Source organism: Colius striatus, chromosome 7 (genome assembly GCF_028858725.1).
Source record: "Colius striatus isolate bColStr4 chromosome 7, bColStr4.1.hap1, whole genome shotgun sequence".
NCBI classification, from domain to species: Eukaryota; Metazoa; Chordata; class Aves; order Coliiformes; family Coliidae; genus Colius; species Colius striatus.
In genome coordinates, this window is record NC_084765.1 from 18,245,220 (window position 1) to 18,271,723 (window position 26,504).

General features: G+C 43.0%; 1 protein-coding gene across 7 annotated transcripts in view; it reads right to left on the minus strand.

Moving 5' to 3' along the window:
* Positions 1-26,504, minus strand: part of TSPAN4 (tetraspanin 4) — a 465,001-nt gene that overhangs the window by 369,912 nt on the left and 68,585 nt on the right. For 2 of the 7 annotated variants that reach the window (XM_062000473.1, XM_062000466.1), the window contains exon 2: positions 24,008-24,101. The exons of 1 other annotated variant lie outside the window; for it this stretch is intronic. The gene's annotated coding sequence lies outside the window, so the exon portion shown is untranslated. Of the gene's footprint in view, positions 1-11,312; positions 11,408-17,502; positions 17,546-20,067; positions 20,192-21,527; positions 21,679-24,007; positions 24,102-26,504 lie in introns of those variants that run through there. 4 more of the 7 variants (XM_062000467.1, XM_062000469.1, XM_062000470.1 and 1 more) reach the window with 4 other exon arrangements.

The following is a 26,504-nucleotide window of genomic DNA, read 5'->3' on the forward strand; positions in this document are numbered from 1 at the left end:
AATCTGCTCCTGTAAATACTCACCTAAACATGTGTCTAAATTATGACTACAGCAGTGAACCACCCTGACACAGATCCTGCTCCTGTCATCTTCCTCCTGGCTGTCAGGGAACATTGAGCTGATGAACTTTGTCTAGCTGGATGCACTTCCAAAGCACCCACTCTGCTCCATAGAGGAGGGACGGCTCTCTGTCCATTGCTGCATGAGATAAAAACAAGTCATAAAACACTAAGGAGCAATACAGAAAGTGACATTCTTGTAGCTGGGAGTAGAAACCACTGGGGGAAAAAAAATTATGACAGAAGAGTCAAACACACACAAAAACAAGTTGCAAAAATATTGATGGGACATAAGGTAAAGAGAAGCACAGAGAGGGGCAGCCACAGTCACTCACTCATACCCTGGCTGAGAGAAACATTCAAGACCTCTGGGCACAAAGGTCCTGCACTACAGCAGTTTTGTCTCCAAGGCACAGCTAATGCTGCAGCAGTTATTAGGATCAGGTTGCTAAAGTACAAAGTGATCATTATACCGGTTAAAAAAAAACCAAAAAGGAAGACTCCTGGGAATACATCTCACCAAGGAACAGAATGATCCTTATCAAGCAAAGCAAACACAGCATCACAGATTCATGAAGAAAGGTGAGGTACAGTCAAAACCTATCGAAAAATCAATTAAAGATTCACAGTCCCTTGCAGATTCTCAATCAGACCATTAGTTGTGATGCACATATATCAATAACAGAGCTGGATGTATCATTTTGCCACTCTAAAAGGAAATAACTCCCAGGTTAGAACAGAACTACAGTCAGCTAAACAATAAGTAAGTATTAGAAGTAGATTCTGACTCTTCTGGAGGAGTGCAAGCATTGGAAGAGGGTGGAATACCTTAAGTCCTGTAAACAAAGATTAAACAAAAATCCATGTGAAGCCAGTCATGAGAAAAACATGGGTCCCTCAACAGGGTGGTTTTTCAGTAACACTAATTTAGAAGCTTTGTAAAGGATACAAATAACTGAGGCATATAAAATATAACAAGATAAAAATAAGTCCATAAAACAGTCTGCCAAGGGAGAAGAAGGGAGAAAAATTCTCTTTTAGGGAGGCTTTGGTTGCTATTAGTCTTAAAAACCCAGCTGGTACTATTTCTCTCATTGATGAGGAAATGTACACTCCCTCTTATGCAAAAATTTACATGTCACTGTGCTTTTTGGGGACACAAGAGGAACGCAGAGCTGAATCAAACACACAATGACCAGCAGTAGAAGTGCTAAATGAACTGTTGAGGCGTTAAACCACAGCAGTACCTCTAGTTCCTGCATATTTTGGTAAGCCTCTTTTAAACACAGTGGACACACGGTTACTGGGACACTGTCCCTGTCCCAAAGGGCTTGTCATCTAAGTCCCCAGGAGTGGAACAGTGCCCTCCCACCCTCTGTCCCCTGGGTAGCAATAGAGTACTGCCATAGGCAAAGAAAGGAGAAGATGGATGGCTTTGGTCTCCCTCAGTAGTTCCATCCTTGAGGAACTGATTCCAGAGCCATGCCTGGAGTTAGCTCTGCAAAGAGTTCCCATGCAGTAGCTCTCATCACCTCCTAGCTTGCTCTGGCATAGAAGCGAGCTAAGGAAAGCTTGAGAATGAGAAAAGTTTTGCTGACCTTTAACCAAGACTCCTCTTGGATGCCAGATGTGATGTGGAAGAAAACATGAAGGAGGCTTTGTTGAAACACATGACAAATAAGCACTCGAGACCGACAGAGGAGATAGGGCGTGATGTCTCAGTGCTGTACTGGACAAGATATGCAGGGCAGTGGTAGGTTATGAAGAGCTGGCAATGAAGACAAGTGCATTGCACTTGGGCGGTGGAAAAGGAAGCCCTGTGAGGTGGCAGAAAAAAACGTTCAAAGCAACAAGACAGAAATACAGAACTTGTAACCACATTCTTGGAACGGGGAAAAGCCATGCAACTCTGACAGACAATTAACTGTCTCAGGAGCCACACAGAGCAAAATGAACCACACAGTACAAATTTGTAGATCACTGTTGTAGAGCTGTGCCCTGGAGCCTTAACCTTGGAAAACCTAAGAGGATTGCATTTTAAGTTACGTTTCAGCTTGCAGCCAAGCATGATGGAACAGAAAGGCACAGTTGCCTTCCAGGCAGCTAGTGATCTAAGTTCTTTGTTGTCCCTCCCAGACACAAAAATCAACCTACTTTCAGCTCATTTGCAACAATAGAACCATACTTGGTCCTCAAAGCTCGTGTTCTGACCACTATTCCCACATGCTACCCATTCATTTCCCAAGCCACCCAGGGCTGCATTAGAGCAAGGCTCAGGAACTAGTCCATCTGACTCTAAACTCAAGAGTCCTTGTCTAGGACACAGCTCGAGAAGCGTAAGAATAGCAGGAAAATTGTAGAGGTTTTCCTACTGTTTATTAGCAACATGACTACCATACTTCTGCAGCACTTCATCCAGAGGCCAGCAGTACACAGGTTGTATGGCAGTCTTATTACTGACCTATTCCACAACCCTGGAATACACTGATCTCAACACCAGCTCAGAAGTTCTCTCCTTGCTGGAGATAGCATATGGTTTCATAATAAACCCACAGCCAATCGAAAATACTCAAATCAGACTGTGAATGTATTTTTAATAGAAAAGAAATTCTACCCACTGGAAGTTGATGCTTACTCCATACCTAACCAAATGCAGTCATTTTCTACTTCATACAAAACCACTGCAGAACTGCTGGTTTCCACAGTAGTCCCAGAATTTGTGACACAATACAGGTGTGACCAGCCAAGGGATATATATCAGGGTGTCAGATCCCACAGCAAATGACAGTAAATCAAGCAGGTTACAGTGTGCTAGCCAAGTCACAGAACTTGACAGTTTTTCACATGTCCTCTCAACCTGCTGCAGCCACAGGAAATTTAAGCTACAGACTCTTACAGTTGAGCAGACCGAGAAATCTCTTACCACAGCTCTGCCTACAACACAGGTCAAAGTCAGACAGAGACTGTATTTAACTCCTGAAAAGGATTTGTCTGAATGCCATGCAACGATGTTGCACCAGGAATTATAACGACCATAAATTAAAAATACCACCAAACTTACTCTTGTGTCTTTGTGAGGTTTTTTTATCCATTCACTATTGTTATTCAAGATTATTGATGACAAAACATTTATCCTAATAAGCACAAGGTACACCAGTTACCTCCACAGAGATTCATGAAAATCCCTCAAGTATTTCAGATACACATATAGAATGAGTGAAACAAAGCAGTAAGCATGGGGGTGGACAGGAAAATAAGCAAAATATCCTACTCTGTACCTCAAAAATATAAATGCTATGGTGGCTATTTTGCTTCCAGACAAAAATTAGCCAATCTACCAGACCATGTGGTTTTGAAGTTTAACTTATAGTAACGATGATGGGACAGGAATGTATCAGCCACTGGGTAAAAAATAAGTTGTACAAGACAAAGAATAAAGACCATAACTGGGATTACAATTGGTCTCAGCAATTGAAAAAGATGAGTTTTGTGGGCAATGAGGTGATGGTAGCTTTCTTCCTTCTGAGTATTTAGAGAACTTTTAAATTTAATCCTAAGCTCTCCGTTTCCCACCTCTCTAGCTGCCAGCTTTAATACTTGACAAAGCTAACTGCAAAGCTCTCCTCCACAAGAGTCCAGAGAACAGACGTGGCAAGCTCCTGCACCTTATCTAGAAAGGACACTGAAACTCTAAAACAAATAAAGGTCATTTTCCAGAATGTTTAATTGAAGTAAACACAAAAGAAAAGGAACTTTACTCAGAAGCAAATTTTCCAAATTTGAAAAAAATTGCATGGATCTGATATTTGGAAATGCTGTGGGAGAGTCATTATTTACTAATCCTTCAGCCATCACTGAAGTATCTGCTCTTTGTGCTCTCTTACCCATTATATGATGAAAAAAGTCGCAAACCAAATAAATATTTGTTTTCTCTTACAAATCACCTTTAAGATTATAATCCATCCTGACACCGGGAAAAGGAGTTCATTTTCAAGTTTAAAGTAATTCATCACTAAGCCAGGATCCAAGCTGCACCAAGAAATAAATATGTTTCCAAAATACAGAGCTGTCAATTCTTCACACAGCCATTTGAGATGTCTAACGCAATCACACAGCCCTGCCATTTGCTTCCAGTAGAAAGGCTTCTACATTTACAGTCATCTCTGGGAATTGTTCTAAACTACAGAAAACCACAGGGTCTTCGATTATTGATTTGACCACACATTACCTTGAGCTGCAGAATCCAACTTGTGATTATGTGCTGGAGCAGAAACCTCTGAGTTACAGCTCTGTATTCCATCATAAGGCCTAATTACCGTGTGATGAGAGCCCCAATTGAGTGCATGTCCTCTGTGTTTTAAAAACAAATCCTTGGGATAAATCTCTGGCATTTTTACACAGTCAAGCTCTGAGGTAAAAAGAAGAGGTAGTATTTTATTGATTTTGTAAAAGGAAAAGTGAAGCAGGTAAAGTTTTGACATACAAAGCCATTTAGATACCTAATCCTCTTGAGATCAGTGGGAGTTAGAGATCTAAATGATTTTTGCAGATTTGGCCACAATAGCTACATCCATAGTCACACCAAGATTTATTTTCCCAGGCAGTCAGGGACCACTCTCAAGCCTCAGCCCTGAATCCCTAACTCTGCCTCTGGCTTCAATCTTAAGAAACTATCTAGCTCTAAAGGCTGGGAAGCTCCACCAGCACAGGTAGCTCACGCTATGGCTCTGCAGCATGAATGGTTCTCTGCAGTATGAACAACTAACCAGGCCCTGGCATTCAGGTGGGATATTTGCATAGTTTTATTTATCTGAATGGGAGCCCCTGAACCCTTGCCTGGTGGATTACATGCTCACTTCTCATACACATTTTGGAAAGCTGCAGGGCACCATCCACTTGTTAAACGGGCCTAGCTACATCCTCAGTCTGAAGGGAGAGGTACAACAGATCTAGGTCAGGAGCAGGCATACAGGCAGACTAATGTGGGGAAAAACTGACCTGTTATCAACCATCTATTAACATCAGCTCTCACAGTTCTCCCCATCTTTACTTGACAGTTGGCTAAGCACCTAAGCTTCTCAAGAGAGATCATCATACAGTTTTTGGCCTTCATGTTTGTAGAGAAAAAATGTGACCTTGAGTAGGGTTTAATAAAACCTGGAGAAAGCAGCATATTGTAACCTTGTGAGGTGAATAATATAAGATTTAGTAAAGTTCAGGGATCATAAGAGTGGGACAATGGGTTTCAGCCTCAGAGCTATCTACAAAGTCATGTAGGTAAGAGAACACAAGAGGCAGAGATGAAATCATTGGGCCATTTTAGGAGGGCTTCTAATCTTAGGCACTTTGTGTGCATACAGCATGCCTTGCTGGTTTACTATACCTTGTGCAGAATGAGAACAGGTTCCACACACAAAAATCAGATTTTAACAGCTACCATGACATTCAGAGTGGCATTTTCAAAAAGAGGTTCCAGGACACAGGCTTAGGTCTTCTGGTGAGATGTCCAGAAGAGACATGAGGTACAAGAAAATACCTAAACAAATGTCAGTGCTCCTGTCTGCGTACCTGCAGACTTCCTAGCCATCAAGTTCTTGTGACATTTCAGATCACATCAAAACATTAAGATTAAAGTTTAAATAGACATGATAGCAATATAACAGCACTTTGATCGTAAATGGCACTCAAAAATTTCCGGAAAAGACAAAATTCTCATGGCAACATTAAAAATAATACGTGCACTATGTAGACATCATCATCAATGACCTGGATGAGGGGACAGAGTGTACCCTCAGCAAGTTCCCTGATGACACCAAACTGGGAGGACTGGCTGATTCCCCAGAGGCTGTGCTGCCATTCAGCGGGATCTCACTGGCTTGAGAGTTGGGCAGAGAGGAACCTCATGAGGTTCAACAAGGACAAGTGCAGAGTCCTGCACCTGGGAAGGAACAACCCCATGTACCAGTACAGGCTGGGGACTGACCTGCTGGAGAGCAGCTCTGCAGAGAGAGACCTGGGAGTGCTGATTGATAATAAACTAACCATGAGCCAGCAATGTGCCCTCGTGGCCAAGAAGGCCAATGGCATCCTGGGATGCATCAAGAAGAGTGTGGCCAGCAGGTCAAGGGAGGTTCTTCTCCCCCTCTACTCTGACCTGGTGAGGCCTCATCTGAAGTCCTGTGTCCAGTTCTGGGCTCCTCAGCTCAAGAGGGACAGAGAACTTCTGGAGAAAGTCCAGCACAGGGCCACCAAGATGATCAGGGGACTGGAACATCTTCCTCATGAGGAAAGTCTGCAGGAATTGGGGCTGTTTAGTCTGGAGAAGAGGAGACTGAGGGCAAATCTTATTAACATTTACAAATATCTAAATGGTGGGTGTCAGAAGGTTGGGGCATCCCTTTTCTCTATAGTATCTAGCAACAGGACAAGGGGTAATGGGATGAAGCTGGAACACAACAAGTTCCACTTAAATATAAGAAAAAACTATTTTACCATGAGGAGACGGAGCCCTGGCACAGGCTGCCCAGGGAGGGTGTGGAGTCTCCTTCTCTGGAGGTTTTCAAAATCCACCTGAATACATTCCTGTGTGACCTGATCTAGGTGGATCTGCTTTGGCAGGGAGGTTGGACTGGATGATCTCTAAAGGTCCCTTCCAGCCCCTACCATTCTATGATTCTATGACATGGTCATGTGCTGTCTTTCAGTCTCACAGGCTGGGCTAGGGTATGCCAGGGGTATATTTTGTGTATATTATCTTGTGTGTATTTCAAGTACAGTTATTACCTTAAAAATCACAGTTTTTGCTTACTTGTTGTCCAGAGATTACACTTGGGATTCGCTGCCTCTAACGGGGAAGAAAACTTTTTTTGTCCTCAGAATCTTCACAATGTCATTTCAAATAGTGCAATGTTAAGATTGTTTGTTATGTTACCATTGAAAGGTGCTGCCTGCACAGCCTCATAAAATGATACTGCAGCTTCAGTCCAGTCTCTGTAATACACTGCCCTTCAGCCACTCAATGGTCTGATTTGGCATTGCAGGTGATTTGGCTTCTCCTAAGGACCATTAAACTGTTGACCTCTCCCTCCAGATGACCCAGTGTGGCGGTGCCAGCTGTAAGACAGAGTGCTAACCAGCTGACCCTGGCATCAGAGCATGTCATTAAAGCCCTTGAAGAGCTAGGACATGGCAGGATTAGATAGCAGTGCCATGTTAACAAGATCAAACACTGACTTTCAGGGCTGGACATCAGCATAGATGCATGAGTTTCCCTGGGAGATACGTCACTAAACAATAAAACACAGCACAGAAATGGGGTGATTTCATACTGTGGCATTTAACTCTGCCACTACCTGAGGATCTGTTTCCCCTCCAGCCTAGTATAGCACAATATAAAGCCTCAAGAATTGACATGCTGATAAAGGGTGGCTGGATGGCAGGTTTACACCCTAGACATTCTATCACATTCTCGCTGAGCAGCTGTGAAATCTCCCCTAAACCTCCTCACCTGCATGCCCTGGTCCGTGCTACAGAAAAGATCTCTGCACAGCATTCAGCCCTGGTTTAGTTGAACAACAAAAGCACAGTTTGGACCACAGATGCTAGCCTACCACAAAGTGGATTTTGCAGCAGACTGCCAAACAACAGCAGGGATCAGTAATTTCAGAAAAGTACCATTCTAGTCCTCATACTGGCCAGGTACTGAATATTTAAAGACCATATGGCTAGGTCTTTGATTTCTCTTATTCAGCACAGCTCTGAAGAACAAGTATGGCATTGCTTAGCCTCAGCTGAAGCTTCATCCCAAAGTCCTCAGTACGTATAAGAGAACTAGTTTGATTTAAGTCCCTTCCCCCAGGCCAAGATTCATCATTTCCAGCTAAAGGACAGTACATTTGTTCTGTGCTGAAGAAGCCCCTGGGACTCAGAAGACAAGATGAAATGGAAATTTTCTTCTTTTTTTGTTTAAACCAGGTTGATACTACCAGTACAGGCCAGATGAGACAAGATAGGTTCTTAAGAGGCTAAGTCCCCTGGTACAGAGCACAGATTGAATGTTATCAAGATGGTGCATGCCAGTCTTTAGGATGCTAATTGGCCCTGACAGGACTCTGGTGACTGAAGGGAATATCCTGACTGTCACTACCTGGAAGCATTGCTGCAGGGAACGGCTCCAAGGCACCTAAAGGAAACAAGTGGGTGTGAGAAAGCACAGAGATAGGGGAGATATTTATAGCTCACTATGGTTGTTGGCATCATGTATTTAAAGCAGAGGAAAAATCCTTCTGTTTTTTTCTAAACCATACTGCTAACAATTACACAAAAAAAAATCACTTTAGGTAATTTACATTTAAATGGACTTCATGCAAGAAGTAGGTTATTTTGTTCATCATGTTTACAATCGCTTTCCTTCCCCCTTGCCCAAGACTCCATGACTTGTCTCCAGCACCATCTTTTTCTTCCCTGTCTCCCAATCTATCCAATTAAAACATCAAAATTAAATTAACTTGTCAGATTTCACCACCACTGACTCTCTCCTACTACTCTCCTCCTGTCAGAGTTTTACATAACTGAAAAATTCTGGTGTGTTGAGTGGTTTCATTTGTTTGCTTAGGTAGCCACATTTGCCATCTATGTACTAGATTTCCAGCATCTTCAAAGCAGAGAATCAAAACTTTACAAACAGTTCACCAGTCAAGAAGAGTGACCATTTCTAGTTTTGTTTAGACAGCATTCTTGTAGGAGCACCAACAGGGAGGTGCAAACTGAGACTGAATTGTCTACAAATTAAAGAGAAGGCTGAGAGTTATGAAAATGGGGACTGCTGAAAAGTAAGCATTATTTAAAGGTGTGTTCTTTACTTCACCGCAAATAAGCCACAGTACTGAGTGAAGCTCTTGAACCAGCGACTCAAGAAACTCAGAGAAGCTACAATCACAAAAATGATAAAAGCAAGGAGGCTCTGGAATGATGATCCTAGACAAATAAAAATGAATATTTCTTCTGATAGCCATAATCAGCTGTCCATTTTTCTTGATCTCTCACTACCCTAACACCTATGCAATCCAGCATATTATCTGCCAACCGGAGCTCAAGAGACAGATAAGAACCCCTCTCCATCCCTACAAAATACCCAGGTCCTCCTGCACAGCCCATTACACCCCATAAATGTATATTGTGTGTCCAAAACTCTGCTGTGGATGAGAATATCCTGGCAGAAATCATACAAGAGTTTCCACATGTGAACATGTGTCATGGTTTGACATGACAGCCTTTTCTGGTAAGGCGGAAGGGGCTGTAAAGATGGCTCCTGTAAGAGGTTGCTTAAAACTCTCCCCAGTTCTGAGCCAGACCCACTTCTGGGGCTGAGCAAATTAGACACCTCCACGATCTTTTTAAGAAGAAGCCAGAAGAGGAGGCTTCTTCCTGTTTCTTCTTTCTTCTGTCCCTTCTTCTTTTCCAGCTGGTCGCAGTGCAAGGAGTTGGAAGAGAGAAAGAAACAACCATGCAGACTCCAAGGTCAGAGATGAAAGAGAGGAGGAGGTGTGCTGGAGCAGAGACTCCCCTGCACCCTGCAGAGAGGACTGGTGAAGCAGTGGTTTGTTTGCATTTCTTTAAAGACCCCACATCAGGGGCAGTGATTCTCTTCATTAATAAGAATAGCTTAATAGAATAAAGTTCAAAACAAGTGAAAGACCCTGTGCCGGGGCAGTGACTATGGCCAGAGGAGGTCATGTCCTGTATGAGAGACCCGATTCACAGAAGCTGTAGCTGTGGGGAAGAACCCATGCCAAAGAAGCTCATGAAAATTGTGCCCAGAAGAGGCCCTGTCCCATGTGAGGGACCCTGAATTGGCAGAAGATACAGCTGCTGGGAAGAACCCACACCAGAGAAGCTCATTAAGAACTGTCCCATATGAGGGACTCTGTATTGGAGCAGGGGAAGAATGCCAGGAGTTGTCCTCATCTGAGAAGAGAGAAGCAGCAGAGCCCATCCGTGAGAGACTGACCACATCCCCCATTCCCTGCCCCCCTGAGCAGTTGTGGGGGGAGGAGGTAGAGATATCAGGAGCAGTGAGCTGGGCCCGGGAAGAAAGGAGGGATGGGGGAGGGAGATCTTAAAGTGCTGATTGTCATTTTCTCATCATCCTACTCCCTTTTTGCTTTTTGTTCTGTTCTGTTCCTTGTAGGTAGCAGAATAAACTTTCCTGCTTTCCTCTCTAAGTCAAGTACTGGAGTCTGTTTTGCCCAGAATCATAATTGGCAGTGGGCCCTCCCTGCCCTTGTCTCAATCCACAGCAACCTTGGTTATTTTTTTCCTCCCATGTCGCTGGGGCCTCTGACATCCTAACGAGGGTGGGGGTGAATGGGGGCACCGAGAAAGAGACTGTCGTGGTGCTGCTGTGCTGGCTGGGCCAAACCATGACAACATGCCGATAAATACCTGCAATGCAGGTAAGTCACTCTTCCTCTCTTGCATGTCATGTGAATTCCTAGCCTCCTAAAACATGCATAGAATAAGACTGTATCAAGACACTACGGCTAAGTTGATGAGGGGAAGGAAGAGGAGAAATATAGTATAGAAACTACATTTAGTTACTGGAACTTTAACAGCATCTCCAAAAATGATTGTAGAATACAGAGAAAATAAAAAGCTGGGGGGAGGAGGGGAGGGCAGGGATTTTTTGTACTGACATTGCAGGAACAAAGCTTCTTGAAATAGTCTACAGTGCAAGGATATAAAGAATGGGGGGAAAAAGAGAGGGATTTCTGTTCCTGCAGTACTAGTGGGGAGAATGGTACTACAGTTTATCACTCTCTCTGCTCAATTAATCTTTCTTCAGGTAGCCTCAGCCCAAGCCTTCCCAGATGCCAAAAGAATCCTTGAGAGCCACAGAACTTGTGGCCTTCTGCTGCATGCGAGTTGTCCTCTATACACCATGACTCAAGACAGTGTGCTTCCTATTGTCACTTCCATCAAGCCCCTGAAACCAGCTTCGCTCTTCTCTGTAAATAGGCTTCATTGCTTCATAAAATGTATGTATTAGTCATGAATAAAACCCCAAAAATTACTGGGGAGGGAAGCAATACTCAATGTACCACAGTCAATAAAAGACAGAAGAAAAGAAAAATATTAGCTGGAGAGTTCCAAGAAGGTTAGTGTTACAAAGAAACAAAATATTGGCTCTGACACAGGAAAAAGCTCTTCTGAATACCAATGTGTTCCACACAGTGACAAAGAAGCTATACTTACCTCAGAGGAGATGAAGCAATATACCATAGCACCCGAGGAAAGGGAGGACTGTAGAAAAGAGAGGCATGCAAGCATAAACACAAAGAGAATAAGGCCCCTGAAGTCTGTTTCATATAGCTTCTTCTCCTTCACAAAGGAGATTTATATCTTTTCCTTGGAAATTGAGCATTCAGAAAAGTGGACTTAAAAGTATAACTCCATAATAATACCCTCTTTTCCAGTCCCCAGGAAACTATAATACTGATTTACTGGTCAAAGAAATAAATGTGCCTCAGAGTTCCATACAAGGCACTTCTGCCTTGCTGAAGTTAATCCAGCTCTAAGATGGATAAGTAAAAGGCCAACACCAGTGGAAAAATACCACAGAAAGTATTTGTGTAGATAAAGGGAGCTTTCTGAAGGCCAGTGTTCCTGTCACGATGGAATTATTCTCATTCTCTAGATAAAGAGCTGGAGAATGAAAGTAGAAAAAGTTACAGCACACAAGCAGCCCCCTGGGTACCAGGACGTGTTTGCTGGTTGGGGACTATGCTTTAGTGAGAATGCCTAATCATTTACATTTAAAACTGGAAACATTTCATAGGGGATTCATTTGAGCAAATGTTGACATCAACATCTGTGCTGGCTACCCAGAATGGTTGGAAAGCATTAAGCATCTGGAGGGCAGGATTTATATGTTTCTAGAGCAGGTGCCTCAACAGGGTCAGACAGACTGTGTCCTAAAATATCTGTTTCTCTTTCTTGACTGCAAGGAGAGTTCACTAACTTAGTCAGATGCAGATAGCTACTTTGTAAGCATCTGAGGTAATGGTGGAGTCATTTTACAGAGCATGAAAATTACTGCAGCACCTCACTTGAGACTCAAGTATAGACACGGGGTTCACAAAAGTGAATCTACACTACAACAACTAGAAATCTTACTCTGGAGAATGCAAATACAAGCCCCAAGCTTCTATGCAAGCTATGTTACCAATTAAAAAGAATCAAGATGCAAACCTTTTACTTGCAGAGATAGCCTTTAAACACAAAGAAAATGCAAGTGAGAGCAACATCGTATTCCTGAGCCTGCAGACTGATACAAACATGATTTCAGTGATGCTCAAGAGCATGAACAAAGTCATTGGAGGAAAATTCAGAGTTCTCCTTTACAAAATATTCTCCCTTAGATTTGTGTTGAAAGAATTGTCCCTCAGCTCCTAAGCCTGGGTTTAAATGCAGCTTCCTGGAGTAGAAGAGAAAATTATAAGCCCTTAACATTTTTTAATTGGTGAACAAGGCAAATGAGTCCTAAACTTAGTGATGTAGACCGCAAACATCCAAATCCATGGCCTAGCAGAAGAGCTCATACAGTTTTAACTAAGCAGCCCCTGCCAGAAGGGGAACCCCAAGCTCATCCCTTACCCCTCTCTTGCCAATGCTGCTTTGTTCCATAACACAGGTGGCTGGGAGTGAATTGCAAGAATAATCCACACACCCCACAGCTCTTCACCTTGTTCCCTTGTGCGGCGTTCTCCGGGAAGAGTCCAGGCAAGATTGGGTCACCTTCACCAGGACACCAGCAGCCCACTGACAGTCACTCTCTTTCTCCATGTGCTACTTGAGGAGAAGAATCCTGTGTACATGTTCACAATTGGGAAACACCAGACAGCTACAATAGCTGGACTGACTGTACCGTTATATGCAAGAAGTATAGCTCTCACCAGCCTGCAGTATAAACTGCATTTTCCCTCCATCTGCAAGGGTCGGGCACCATTAGGATGATACCCCTATTCAGGCCACAGAATTTGCTAATGCAGAGGTAATTTATTCCACATAAGCTGAAACCTCTCTGATTAGGGACCATTCTCTTGCCCTGCAGTTGTACAGTGTTTACATAGGTAGTTGCCAGTTGGGGCTCATAAATACTGCTGTGGTACAAACAAATAAAATCGGCCTTATCCAGACCAAATTCCAAAGCTGTTTGCTTGCCCACATTCAAGATTAAATACAGAGAGCTGGGCTAACCTCTCAATTCAAAGTAAACCAGACACCAATCTTCTCCTTTGCTACGGACAAATAACTACGGGAACATGCTTCATGACTCGGAAGCAGTCCTTTACTAAAACTGAGAGACTACTCCTACCAATGAAAGGCAAGGGGACTCCAAAAACAGATCCAGCACACAGGACAAACTCTCCAATCTTAACCTCCACTTCAAATGCTAATTACTTCCCTGAATACTCACCTGATTTTTTCTTAGCTTCCATAGAGGATAAAAAAAAGAGACTGGTACAGAGATCTTCATCTTTCCCTTTCTAAATTTATATAAATTATGTAAGTGTACTCTTAAAGGACTATAGCGAGTGAGTAGAAGGAAACTGCACAATGAGCTAACAGTACACGTGACAGAGCAGGAAAAGATTACTTTCAAAAGAAGCAAAAGAGCACTTTCTCCCCAAAAAACTTGAAAAGAGGAGATGGAAGGCACTATAATTACCCATGTCAAAAATTATTCAAGGAGAATGGGATGTATGGCAAGTTATTTTAATTGCTGAGTCTCTGATACACTATAAATGATGGAAAGGATGCCCAGAGCACAAGGATGGCTGCCATCTCAGAGAAGATGAATGCACTTAAAGATATGCATGTTCTTAACATACGTATCTGATAAATTATATATGTACAGTGACAGTGTAATCTAGTAGGAGGGGCTCAAAGGCATTTTCTAACGGCAAAAGCTTGTCATTTTTAAAGGATTTATTAATTATTATCAATAAAATTACAGTCATCAAAGTTAAATGCCTGAAAATACTTTGCCAAAATCATGTAGCTCTGGACTAAAACTCCAAGAGAAGAGAAAGAGTAATTAATTTTCTTGTAGTAGGATTTCAGCTAAAATTCAGAAGACAACTCATATCAACTGGAATTTAGGTTTTTTAAAGAGGTATAGGGCATTTACTCAATCACTTTTGAGATAAAAGTATTTATATTACTGCACCTTTAATCAAGATTTTGTGCAGAATCATAGAATCATTTCAGCTTTAAAAGACCTTTAAGATCATTGAGCCCAACAACTAACCTCACTCTGTCAACCACATCACTAAACCATGTCCCCCAGTACCTCAGCTACAAGTCATTTCAAAATCTCGAGAGATAGGGACTCCCCTACTTCCCTGGGTAGCCTGGGCCAGTATCTAACAAACCTCTCAAGGAAGAAGTTCTTCCTCATCTCTAATCTAAACTGTCCCTGGTGTAACTTGTGGCCACTTCCTCTTGTCCTGTCACTCATTACTTGAGAGAAGAAACTGATCCTCATGTCACTACAACTTCCTTTCAGACAGTTGTAGAGAGTGATCATGTCTCCTTCTCAGCCTCTTCTCCAGACTGAACACTCCCAGTTCCCTCAGCTGCTCTTCACCAGACTTGTTATCCAGACCCTCACCAGCTCTGTTGCCCATCTCTGGACACACTCCAGTACTTCAGTGTCCCTCTTGGAGTGAGGGGCCAAACACTGAACACAGTATTTGAGGTGCAGCCTCACCAGTGTTGAGTACAGGGACATAAACACTTCCCTCATCCTGCTGGTCACACTATTTCTGATACAAGCCAGGATGCCATTGGCATTTTGGCTACCTGGGCACATTGCTGGCTCATGTTCAGCTGTCTGTTGATTAACATCTCCAGGACCTTTTCCTCTGAACAGCTTTCCAGCCACTCTGTAGCATTGCCTAGGGTTGGTGTGGCCCAAGTTCAGGACCCAGAACTTGGCCTTGTTGAACCTCATACAATTGGCCTTGGCCCATCAAACCAGCCTGGCCAAGTCTCTCTGAAGATCTTTCCTGCCTTCAGTGTAAGTCACCGTTTAGCAGCAGAAATACTGAGTAACACAATGGTTCCCCAACAGCAGCTCACAGGGCCACAATAAATGTTTGTAATCTCTCCAATACACAAAATTAAGCACATCTTGAAAATGAGAACAGTGATGTACAGTAAACAAGGTACTCAGTCTGCCAGAAACTTTGGCAACAATCCATTGTTCCAAAAAGGTTCCAAGAGTAGAGTATATTACAAGAGACAGTGTGGAACACAAAGTAGAGAATGGGAGAGCACAAGGAATCAAAAAGGAAAACAACAGCCAGTCTGACCAGCATCCTAACATGAGCACTCCCTACAGTGAGAGTGTTAAGCTCAGACAGCTCATCATTTCAGAGAGGTTTTGGGGACCACAAGTTGATCTTCACTCACAACAGCCCTATGCTACCTTCACTGTTAGCCCAATGGCTAAGCAGAGAGAATGTGTCATAAAAATGGTTTAGGAAAGCGTGAGCTCAGCTGGGCCAGGCAAAGCATCACTGCCCTCAGCTTACAGGGAGATACAAGAAGTGATTGTGCAATTGGCTCACAGACAAGCAGTGCCTGCAGCTCAGCCAGGTAACAAACCCTGCCTTTATGCACAGCAGGCTGTGCCTTGCTCACAACCACATCCTACTCATCAGTGCCAGTCGAAGGAAAACGACACTACACCAAACAGTGGGAGCAATCCTTCCAGTCTCCATGATAGACAAAGCCTGTAGGAATGCGCATTATAGAAAGATTTAGTTTGTTGGCATGAAATCAAACGTATAAGCCAAAGATTATTCACAAAGATCAAGACAACCTTCAAAGAAGGCAGAAATCCAAGGGGAGGCAAAGTATTTCCAAGTAGCTGCACTTTTCTCATACAAGCCAGGGAAGCTCAGAGAGAGAGTCATAAATAATGGACTTTATTTTCATTCTTTGCATATATTCTTGCTGGTACAGTGCCCAGTATCATCCAGAGATAGAAGCTGATAGTGAGCTGATTTTGGATACTCAAAGATACTTTTTAAAAGAGACAGTTTCTTGGAATTTCTCAGTTTCTGAAATTCAAACTCTTGTCACTTACCAATTGCTTTACCTGGTCTACAAGTATAAAAGTACTTCTAAAAAAAATCAGGTTTCTGGTAATAAAAACCTCTGTAAACTAAGAAAGAAAGGCATTTCAAGACATGGTGGCTAAAGGCAGCCTGTTCAAATTAAGGTACCTATTTAAATATCAAAGCAATCAACCATTCACAGTAGAGCAGAAAGAGTCACCATTACTTGTGTCTTCAAAAAGGTCCTTCTCACATATACAATCTAGTTTAAGCCACGGTTACTAGTTAGATGCTGAAACTAGTGTTAATGAAAGCAGCCCTTTCCCAGATACTCTCACTGTGAGCAGTTCTGATCACACCAAAATTCAAAGGTGATTAACTGAATTGACAGTAGGTACACAGAAGTGCTTGCAGGAATAAGAGGCCTGTCTCAAGAAAGCTTGGCTTGTTTAACCTTGCAAAACACAGATTGATAAAGGACAGGATCGCTGCCAGCAAATACGCTTGAGAAGCAGAAAGAAATGAAGAGACATATTTAAACCACTTGTGATCTGGAACAGCCTCCCAGTGAGAGAAGCGCAACACAAGAAGAAAGCAGCTAAACAGAGAACCTAAGAGTCTACAGAAAGGATCTGTGTCCCATGTTGATCCATCAGCAGGGGGGAGTCTTCCCTGGGGCCGTGGCTTGGAAAGCAAGGTTGTCCTCTCCAGCTCTGAGCTCATACACAGAATTCAACAACTTGAAAATCAGTTATTACTGGAAAAGAAGGATTTACTTGGGCTTTTTTTACTGTTTATTTCTAAAAGTGTTTATTTTCTTTAGAAACAAATATAACCTCTGTTTTTCACGAGTTTTCCAACAGCTCAGGAGAACACACAGCTGGAGCAACACATGGCAAGAAGAGATAATTTCAGATCCAACCTTGAGTGGCCTGTGCAGTCAGACGGGTCAGTACGAGCAGCTCTCCACTCCATCACCAGAGGTGAACATTACAGATGTTCTGCTGTAAACATCCGTCAGCTTTTAGCAACGGAGAGAGTGGAAACTAACAGCCACTGAAAAACCAATATTAAAGCCCAAGAGATTCAGAGAAATTTAAAAAAAGCAGCAGTGCTCTGCAGTGGCCAGGCAGTGACCCTTTCTGCTGCACACTGAAGCCAGTAATCATATCCGTTAACCCCAAAAATCGCATCAACCTAGTAAGGAAGCTGTTGCTCTTGCTCTCTCTACTTCACTAGCAGTTTACCATAAAACAATCAAAACATATAAAAGGATTCAGGAAAGTTTGTTACCCTTCTAACAGTTTACCTCCTACCTTTAGTCTCATCTCTTAAGGTCAGGTTTCACCTCTTACCAGATATGCACAGGGATTTCAGAGGGAACATCTGTCATTAGTGGCTTAGCAACATCTAAATGACCTTCCTGTTTATAGCAGAATCCTTCCCTTTGTCTTGCAACACAAGGCATTTGCTGGGAGCTGGAAGTTGTGAGTGCAAGCTGAACCATTCCTTGGAAATGACAAACTAACCCATAACAGAAGTAACTAGAAAAAAAACATGCAGGAATCAAAAGACATAAGCTTTCCATAACCACTTCATTGTCTCAGAAGCTTCCACTCTCCCCCTCTGTACACAAAGTTTCTCCTCTGTGGAAAGTGTAAATAGGCTCTTGTGTGCTCCAGAACTGTAATGTGAAAACAAAATTGTGCCTTGATGATCCTGAAACCGATTTAATGAAGCGGTTTCAATTCCACCCTTCCTTCCTACCAACTCCACCCTCTCTTCTGAGAGGGAAATTTGTTTGGATTAATACAGAGAGAAAATGATCAAGCTAAAAATAGTCTTTAAAAAGTTTTTTGCCTTAAAAAAGTTAAAACTATGAATAAACAGCCTGAAACGGGAATGCAATCAATCTGCCCACCAAATTCCTACACTGCTTTCTTGTTCAGTTCTTCCAAACATTTTCATAAGGATCTAACACACAGATTTCTTTCTGAAGAGCCAGTGGTATTCCATAACTGCCTGCTTTCTTGCAGGCTTCGGCATGAGGAGGAACAGGTTATGAGACTGGATGAACTAAAGATAAAATTCAAGATTGTTAAGTACCAGAATATTTGTGCAACATCCTTACATCCAAGGAGTCCAGGTGAAAAAAAAAAAGAAAAAAACACACCAAGAGAAACTAAAACTATTCCTGTTGTTTCTCTTTACCATGGAAAACACAAACTACATTATCTCAAAAAATTTACCTTCGAACTAAAAAGCACTTACACTGTCATCCCTATCTTAGACCCAAGTCACATTTGTCCCTGACAGCAATAGCTGTCAACACTGAATGAGCAGGGTGAGCAGCCATCCTTTTCACCCTGGGCTGGGAGTCAAAGCAAAGTTGGCTTATATATTTGCAGTGCAGAGCCAAACAAACTTCTTTAATCTATTTTCCTCTCTATGCTATGCCATTAGCAAGCAAGCAGATCAAACCCCAGGGAGTATCCTTGCAATCTAAATACTTGAACTCTAGATAGATTTTACTCTACTCCTTTTGCAGTGTATCACCAGTGAGATTCATGTAATGCTCTCAGAGACACATGTGCTATCCTACCAATGAAGGCAGAAACCTCCTGGCAGAGCTGCCTTTCATTCCCGTATTCCCATAGCAGGAGGTATCACAGCATGCTGTTGGGGAGTGCTATAGTCACAGCTACCATACCTGATATCAGCTTCGGTTTAAAAAAGAAAACTACCTCCCTCCTCTTACAGCAGATGAGCCTTCTGGAAGGAGAAGGGAAATGCCTCACTTTCATCTCAGAATTCAGAGGGAATGTTTTATAGCTGTCAGTCCTATCAAGATCCTATTCATTGACACCTCAGGGACAGCAACTGTTTTGAGGTAGAGTGTGCCGCCATGAAATAGCCAAGCTCTAAAAACAACTTTGCCTAGTGACATTTAGAAAGCAAGGTAAAAGACTTTCCTACGACCCTAAAGTAAACGCTGAAAGCCAACAAACAAGAGGCAGGCAGTCGAGTTAAGCAGATGGGACAACACAAGGCAAAGCCTCCTGAGGAACAAAGCAGCACCTGCTACTGGCAACTCAGGTGAGGGACACAAACCCAAGCTGTTTGCAGCCTCCAGTGTACCAGGTCCAAGCAAGCACTTCTGCTCCGAGAAGCGAGACGCAGTGATCAGACTGGGCCCATGGGTGGTGGGGTCTCATTCTCACTCCTCAGCATCACACCAGCACAGTGCACAACCCTGCATTTCTCATTCATACACAGCGTTCATCACTCTGACTGCGAAAATTACTTCAGGGATACTATCTGGGACATGTAGAAATACAAAAGACATCCTGATTATTACTTACACTACTCCTTCAGCCACTATACTGGAGCATTCATGGGCTCTGTGTTTACCCTCAGTTCCCATTCAAGGTGGAAGAAAGGAAACTGGCACAGTTTCATTTCAGTAACATTTCATGCTACTGAAATCTCAAGAGGGAACCTGCAAGCATACCAGGGAGCTGAAACTGGACCTGAAGAGCTCTGAATTAGGTACCAGACCATTCTACTTTCAACAGGCACACTATCCAGCATGAATTTGCACAGCTTCCTTGGAAAGCCCGGTGGCTAAACAAAAGAACAAGCAAGTCAGAGCACAAAATCAAGGGTATTGTTGGTCAAAGTTAGCAGCCATTGTATCAGCAGGGCTGCCATCTACTATACATCCAGCATCACACCCGGGCTGACCTGCTCCTCAGGGAGCCTTGCTTGAGTAGCTACAACTCCAGACTCCTGCTTTCTCAAGGGTGCAGCAGTTGAATGTTATAGCACAGAAAAGGCCTTGGCATCACTCATCTGCAACCTCATCCTTTGCTGTCAGCTACCTTTAACAGATGCGTGTGGAGGTGGCTTCAGCAGAATCACAGAATGGTAGGGGTTGGAAGGGACTTTGAGAGATCATCTAGTCCAATCTCACGTGCTCAACAGGGATTCAACTCTTTCAGGACACTGTAAAGAATCAGAGGGAATGGACATTGACTCAAAAGAAACAGAAAACAAGTTTAAGTGTGTGAAAGCAATCCTGCTTTTGATCTGAAAGCCAAAAACTTCAAAATGCAGCTTGGGCTGTTTCTTTGCAGAAACGCAAAGCCTAGGGCTCCTTTACAGCACTCAGCTCAGTGTATCTCCAATTGTGCACACAGTCACTGTTCCCAGTGACTCCCCCTTTATAATTCTATTAAGAAAACACCCACAGTCACTACAGATTATTTGTCAGGAAGGTCAATTAATATAAACTGGCATGTCTTTGCCACAGTCAGTAGATTAAGCCAAATATCTGTACATGCACCAAGAAGCTTCTCCTTTGAGCAGTGTTCTCTGTCAGCTGACACAGGACACATCTCACTTCAATGTTTTCTCCTTCCTGCATTGTACCCTGCCAAAACTCATGGTCCACAATAAATCCATCCATCAGGGAAAATGTCTGCAGGAAGGATCGAAGATCTAAGTGGTGAACAGGAGAAGAGGGTAACAGAAGGAGAATGTCTTAAACAACCTCTGTGACCAGATCATGCTACCTTCAAAGGCAAAGTTCACATGCAGGTTTACTAGAGGACCTCAGAGGAGAGTACAGAAACTGAGTACTCCATGGCTTTTTAGCTTTTTTGTGATTAAAACAGTCATTTCTACACAATATTAAATCAAAAGGAAAGAAGGGCCAAGATAACCACCTTCATACAATGCTGAGTTTCCCATCACACCACCACCAAATGCTTCATACTTAGTCACAGAGGAAAGAGTGGAATTCAAAGAGCTGATCACAATGATTGGGATCATTGCTAATGCAGGGTACAACCATGGCCTTGATCAATATTCCTAATACATAAAACAGGCATCTCAGGGCATGTCTGCAGCACTGGAAGCAGTCTTCCAGCTGAGCTGTTTTTTCCTTCGACTCAGCCTCACATTTAACTACTTTTGATTAAAACGATTACTTTCACTCAATATTCAATTTCTGACAGGTATTATTCTCTGCATATGCTGCAAGCTGGCTCTATCCTTCCAGGCAAAACACAAGCAGCTCACTAGAAGCAACTTTTCTCATTTTACAAGTCATATATAATTTATGCATCTGCAATATTGACAAAGGCTAGAAACACATGTTGTGTCCAATTCTTTTTCTTTTAAAGCACTGCTTCTTCCTTCTATTGCCATTAGTTTGGAGAATCAGTTACCTGAGCACAATTACTTCCCTTATGCAGCACCCCATAACCCAAAATCTACGCTATCAAATACTCAATGCCATTTAATTCTGCAAGTGTCCTACGCTCCCTTAAGCACTCACCTTTTTTTGTTGTTGTTCATTGAGCCCTCAAGTTTTTCCTCACTGCAGACACTTGCACATGCATAGATTTGCTCCTGCCCCTCTAGTCTTGCAGATGGATTCCACACATGAATTAGTTCTCCCAAGCAGCACAAGACAGGTAAATGATTGTCTGAAAACCAGAGATGGCTTTGCAATTGATCGTTATTCCATCATTTTAAGGGGTGAGAAACATCAAAATCACCGAAGTGCATTTTACTGAATTATTGGCAGAAGAGGATTACTAACAAAAGAATCACAGGCAAGTTACATAGACATTCACAGATAGCTGATAGGAGCAAGGAAGGATTTTCTTCACTGTATTTCTCTTAGGTAGAAATTAAAAGAGTTTGAAGGATCGAAGATTTTCAAGACTTTTTGTTTGTTATCCAAATAGCACTGAATCAGCTAGCTCTCTTACACTGCTGAGAAAATTGGAGCTTCTCATTTTAAGAGCATCCCTAGGAAAAGGCTTAGGAACACTCCAGCACTGATGTGCATAAATCTATGGAGCTGGATGGGTTACATGCTAGAGTGTTGAGGGAACTGACAGGGGTGCTCACCAAGCCACTGTCCATCATTTATCAGCAGTCCTGGCTGACTGGAGAGATCTCATCTGATTGGAAGGCAGACAATGTAACACCTATATATAAGGATGGATGGAAGGACGATCTGAGAAATTATAGGCCTGTCAGTTTGACTTGAATGCCCAGGAAGCTGATGGAGCAGATCATCCTAAGTTCTGTCATGCAGCACATGCAGGACAACCAGGTGATCAGGCCCAGTCAGCATGGGCTTATGAAGGGCAGGTCCTGTTTAACAAACCTGATCTCCTTCTATGACAGGGTGAATCACTTGTTGAATGAAGGAAAGGCTGTGGATTTTGCCTACCTTGACTTTAGTAAGGCATTTGACACCATTTCCCACAGCATTCTCTTAGAGAAACTGGCTGTTCTTGGTTTGGATGAGCATACACTTTCCTGGGTGAAAAACTGGTTAGATAGTCGAGTCCAAATAGTCGTTGTTCAATGGAGTTAAATCCAGTTGGCAGCTGGTCACAAGTGATGTCTCCCAAAGCTCAGTGCTGGGGCCACTCCTGTTTAACATCTTTATTAATGATCTGGATGAAGAGCTAGAGTGCATCCCTTAGTAAGTTTGTAGATGACACCAAGTTGGGTGGAAGTGTCAATCTGCTTAAAGATAGGGAAGCTTTACAGAGAGTTCTAGATAGGCTGGATTGCTGGGCCAAGGCCAATTCCATGAGTTTCAATAAGGCCAAGTGCCAGGTCCTGCACTTACAACCCCCAGCAGCACTCCAGGCTTGGGGAGGAGTGGCTGGAAAGCTGCCCGGCAGAGAGAGATCTAGGAATGTCGATTGACAGCGGCTGAACATGAGCCAGCAGTGTGCTCAGGTGGCCAAGAAGGCCAATGGCATCCTGGCCTGTATCAGTGTTGTCAGAAAGAGGAGGGAGATGATCATTCCCCTGTACTCAGTTTTGGTGAGGCTGCACCTTAAATACTGTGTGCAGTTTTGGGCCCCTCCCTACAAGAAGAACGTGGAGGTGCTGGAGAGGATCCCGAGTTGGGCTACCAAGCTAGTGAAGGATTTGGAGCGCATCTCATATGAGGAACAGCTGAGGGATCTGAGGCTGTTTAGCCTGGAGAAAAGAAGGCTCAGGGGAGACCTTATTGCTTTCAGGTAGTTGTAGTGAGGCAGGGTTCAGTCTGTTCTCCCTAGTAACAAGCAATAGAACAAGAGAAAATGCCTCAAGTTGTGCCAGGGAAAGCTCAGGTTGGATATGAGGTGGAATTTCTTTACTGAAAGAATTGTCAGGCACTGGAACGGGCTGCCCAGGGAGGTGGTGGAGTCACTGTCCCTGGAAGTGTTTAAGAGATGGGTAGATGTAGCACTTAGGGAAATGGTCTAGTGGTTGATAGGGCTGGGACAAAGGCTGGACTCAATGGTCTTAAAGGTCTCTTCCAGCCAAAACAATTCTATGATATACCCTCTGCTTTCACCTGCCACTGAACTATGATCAGATGCCACACACATATGATGTGTTTGCTTCTGGCACTCTGAATGAGGAGGGAAGTTTAATAATTTTCTTTCCTCTTTTAATTTAAATAAGTTTTTCTTTCTGACACTGTTTTTGGGAACAAAATATTTTCCAATTTTCATCTTGGCCATTAACAAGAACATATCTGTGTAAGGCTTCCATGCTCCTCCCACCACAAGCTGGGCAGGTGGCCAGAAGAATTTACAATGCTGAGCTTCCAGAATGAGCTTTTTGGGGCAGGGAGCAAGGATGATATGTATCCGTTTGGCTTGAGATTGGTACATCAAATCTTTTTGCAGTAATGAGCAAATCCACAAAGTATAAATAGAGAAAAATATTATCATCACAGATTACAGCTAACAAATCCTCACTGAGGAAAGCAGAGTGTGTGTAGGAGAAACTCACTGTGACTGGTGGTTTTGCAGATGACACACAAGATGCAGTTGGAAGTAGGTTTTGCTCTCCCACAGCAATAACAGACAGCCCTTCAGTGATGCCACTGCAAGACATGAAACAACAGATTCATAAGTAAAACAGGCAGGTGGTGATCAGGAGCCACCTCAGGAACAGACTTTTCAGTTAAGCGGGATTACAGCTCCCTGCTTCACCATCCCCTTCCTCTCCCTTCTGGACTTTTCCACACAATCTTTACCTCATTGAAGTTTGTTACTAAAATGAAACTCAGGCCACCAAACAGAGATTGACTTTGACTTGAAAATGTCTTCTTGAACATTTCCAATACAGAATAAAAAAAAATTAAAAGGTGACTTTTTCTTCATTGAATCCACACATGAGCCAACAAAGTGAGAGTGAACCTCCAACGGCAAGAGACTGAGGCATGCAGTGCATGCAAAAGAAAGCCCAGACAATGAGTGCCTACAGAACGGCACCCTGTAAATTGTGGTCCCCCAGCATCCCAAGAAACAAGCTTTGTTGCTCCTTGGGAACAAGCACTGCAAGCGCTCAGAAGAGACCACAAGCCTATGCTTCCCATGCAGGGAGAAGGTCACAGCAAGAGAGAGTAAAATTGGTAAATATTTCCAATCATTGAAGCTGCTGACACTGACAAATGCCAACGAAACACACTCAGGAAGCAGTTTATGCACCAAATACCCACAACTGAAACACACCTTCTGCTGGAAGTGGCAAAGTTGCATCAAGTGATGCTGCACAGGGAAAAGTAAGGTTATAGCTGTGCTCAAGAGCGTGGCAACATTCAAATGCATAATCAACCAACAGTTTAGTTCTACATACAGAAACAGCTGTAAGGGCTGTACCTTTTAGAAAAAAACAACCTCTCTTTTCCGACTGCAGCTTTATCATTATAGTGGATAATGAATTACACCACTGTTTTGTGCCATGAGACTTTTGCTAGTGTACGTCCCATTACCGTTCCGTTTGGAAGTGCAGATAGATGTTACTTCAGTACAATGCAATTAGCTTTGCTGTAAATTACTTCAGGTTAAAAAGCCAATCCCTACAAAAGAACAATGACATTCTTACTGACCACAGACAGCCGAGGCTGCAGTTTATCTACCCACCTGAAGGACATTTGGTCTGCAGACCAACTGTGCCTGGTTTGCCACAATGAAACTCCTAGGTTTTGCTTGTTTTTGGGTTTTTTTTTTTTTAATCTTGTTATTTCAGGTGTTTAATGCAACTCATTTCCAAATGGTCTAGAAATCTAGCACAACATAAAGCAGGCTACATCCCTGTTCCGTGCCGGAGCATTGCTGTCTGACATTTCACTGCCACATAAATCCAGCAGGCCCCAAATGTGAATCAGCAATGGACTCCCCAGACATTGCTTTATTTTGTTTTTTCTAAAACAAAGAACTAAGGAAATAGATATCAAGTGTTTCTTGAGAAGAGAGAGATGCCTGATGATTTTTAGATTTGTGGGTTTTTCCTAAACTTGACAAATACCAGAAGCAACATCACCTTTTAAGGCAAAAGGCAGCTGAAAGCAAAATCCTTCTTTTAAGCCAGAGTGACTCATAACAGAAAAGATTCTTCCTAGAAAAACAAATTTGATCATGAAGAAAGAACAAGCTAGAAGCTTTAGTAATAACAATGCAAATGAATTCTTCTTTCCCTACGACTTTTGTGGACTGCTGTTGGCTGCTTCAGCAGGTGATCTTGGCTATTGTAAAAAAGAAAACAAGCTAGACAGACTACCAGCCTGACCCGGTCTTATCACTCACTTGCATCCCTAGAGAGCACAGTCCAGGAAACACAAGCACAGATGCACAGGAACACATTCTTTTCCGTAGAAATGCTGGAGGTGGTATTTACCTGAAGCTGTACCTACATGGCAGTCACACATGCTTTCAACACAGTTGACAACCAGCTCCAGAGGTAAGGCAGTGAAGATGCAGAGGCATGCACAGGACACTGTCTCCAGCGAGCCTGCATGGGGCTGTATAACCCCACTCCGCCGTATCCTTATCATGCCTATTAACAACTTTAACCAATCCCAGGTCACGTACGGCTCTGGAGACTGCAGTCCCACAATTGGGGCTGTCACTGCCAGCCAAGTGGCAGCATTATGGTAATGAGAGGATGTGATCTCTGGAGGCTGCATCTAAATTTACTCTTCAAGACTAGAAGACATCCAAAATCCTCCTCTTTGAGTGCCATAGTCATAGCACAGATTTCCCCTGACCTGTCCAGCACGTGAGCTTAGGCAACTAGTTTCAACAAAGGTGGTACTGGCACCACAGGCAGAAACCGCAGGGCTCCGCAGCTCCTCTCCACAACCCCAGGCAAAACATTCTCTTTGCTTGTGTCCCAATTTCATCCTCAGGTTGACTTTTGAGGGTTTTTTTAAATCTCCTCTTTTGACCAGAGACCATCTTTTACAAGATGTTTATGTCTATTTATCATGTGTTGCTGAGCACAA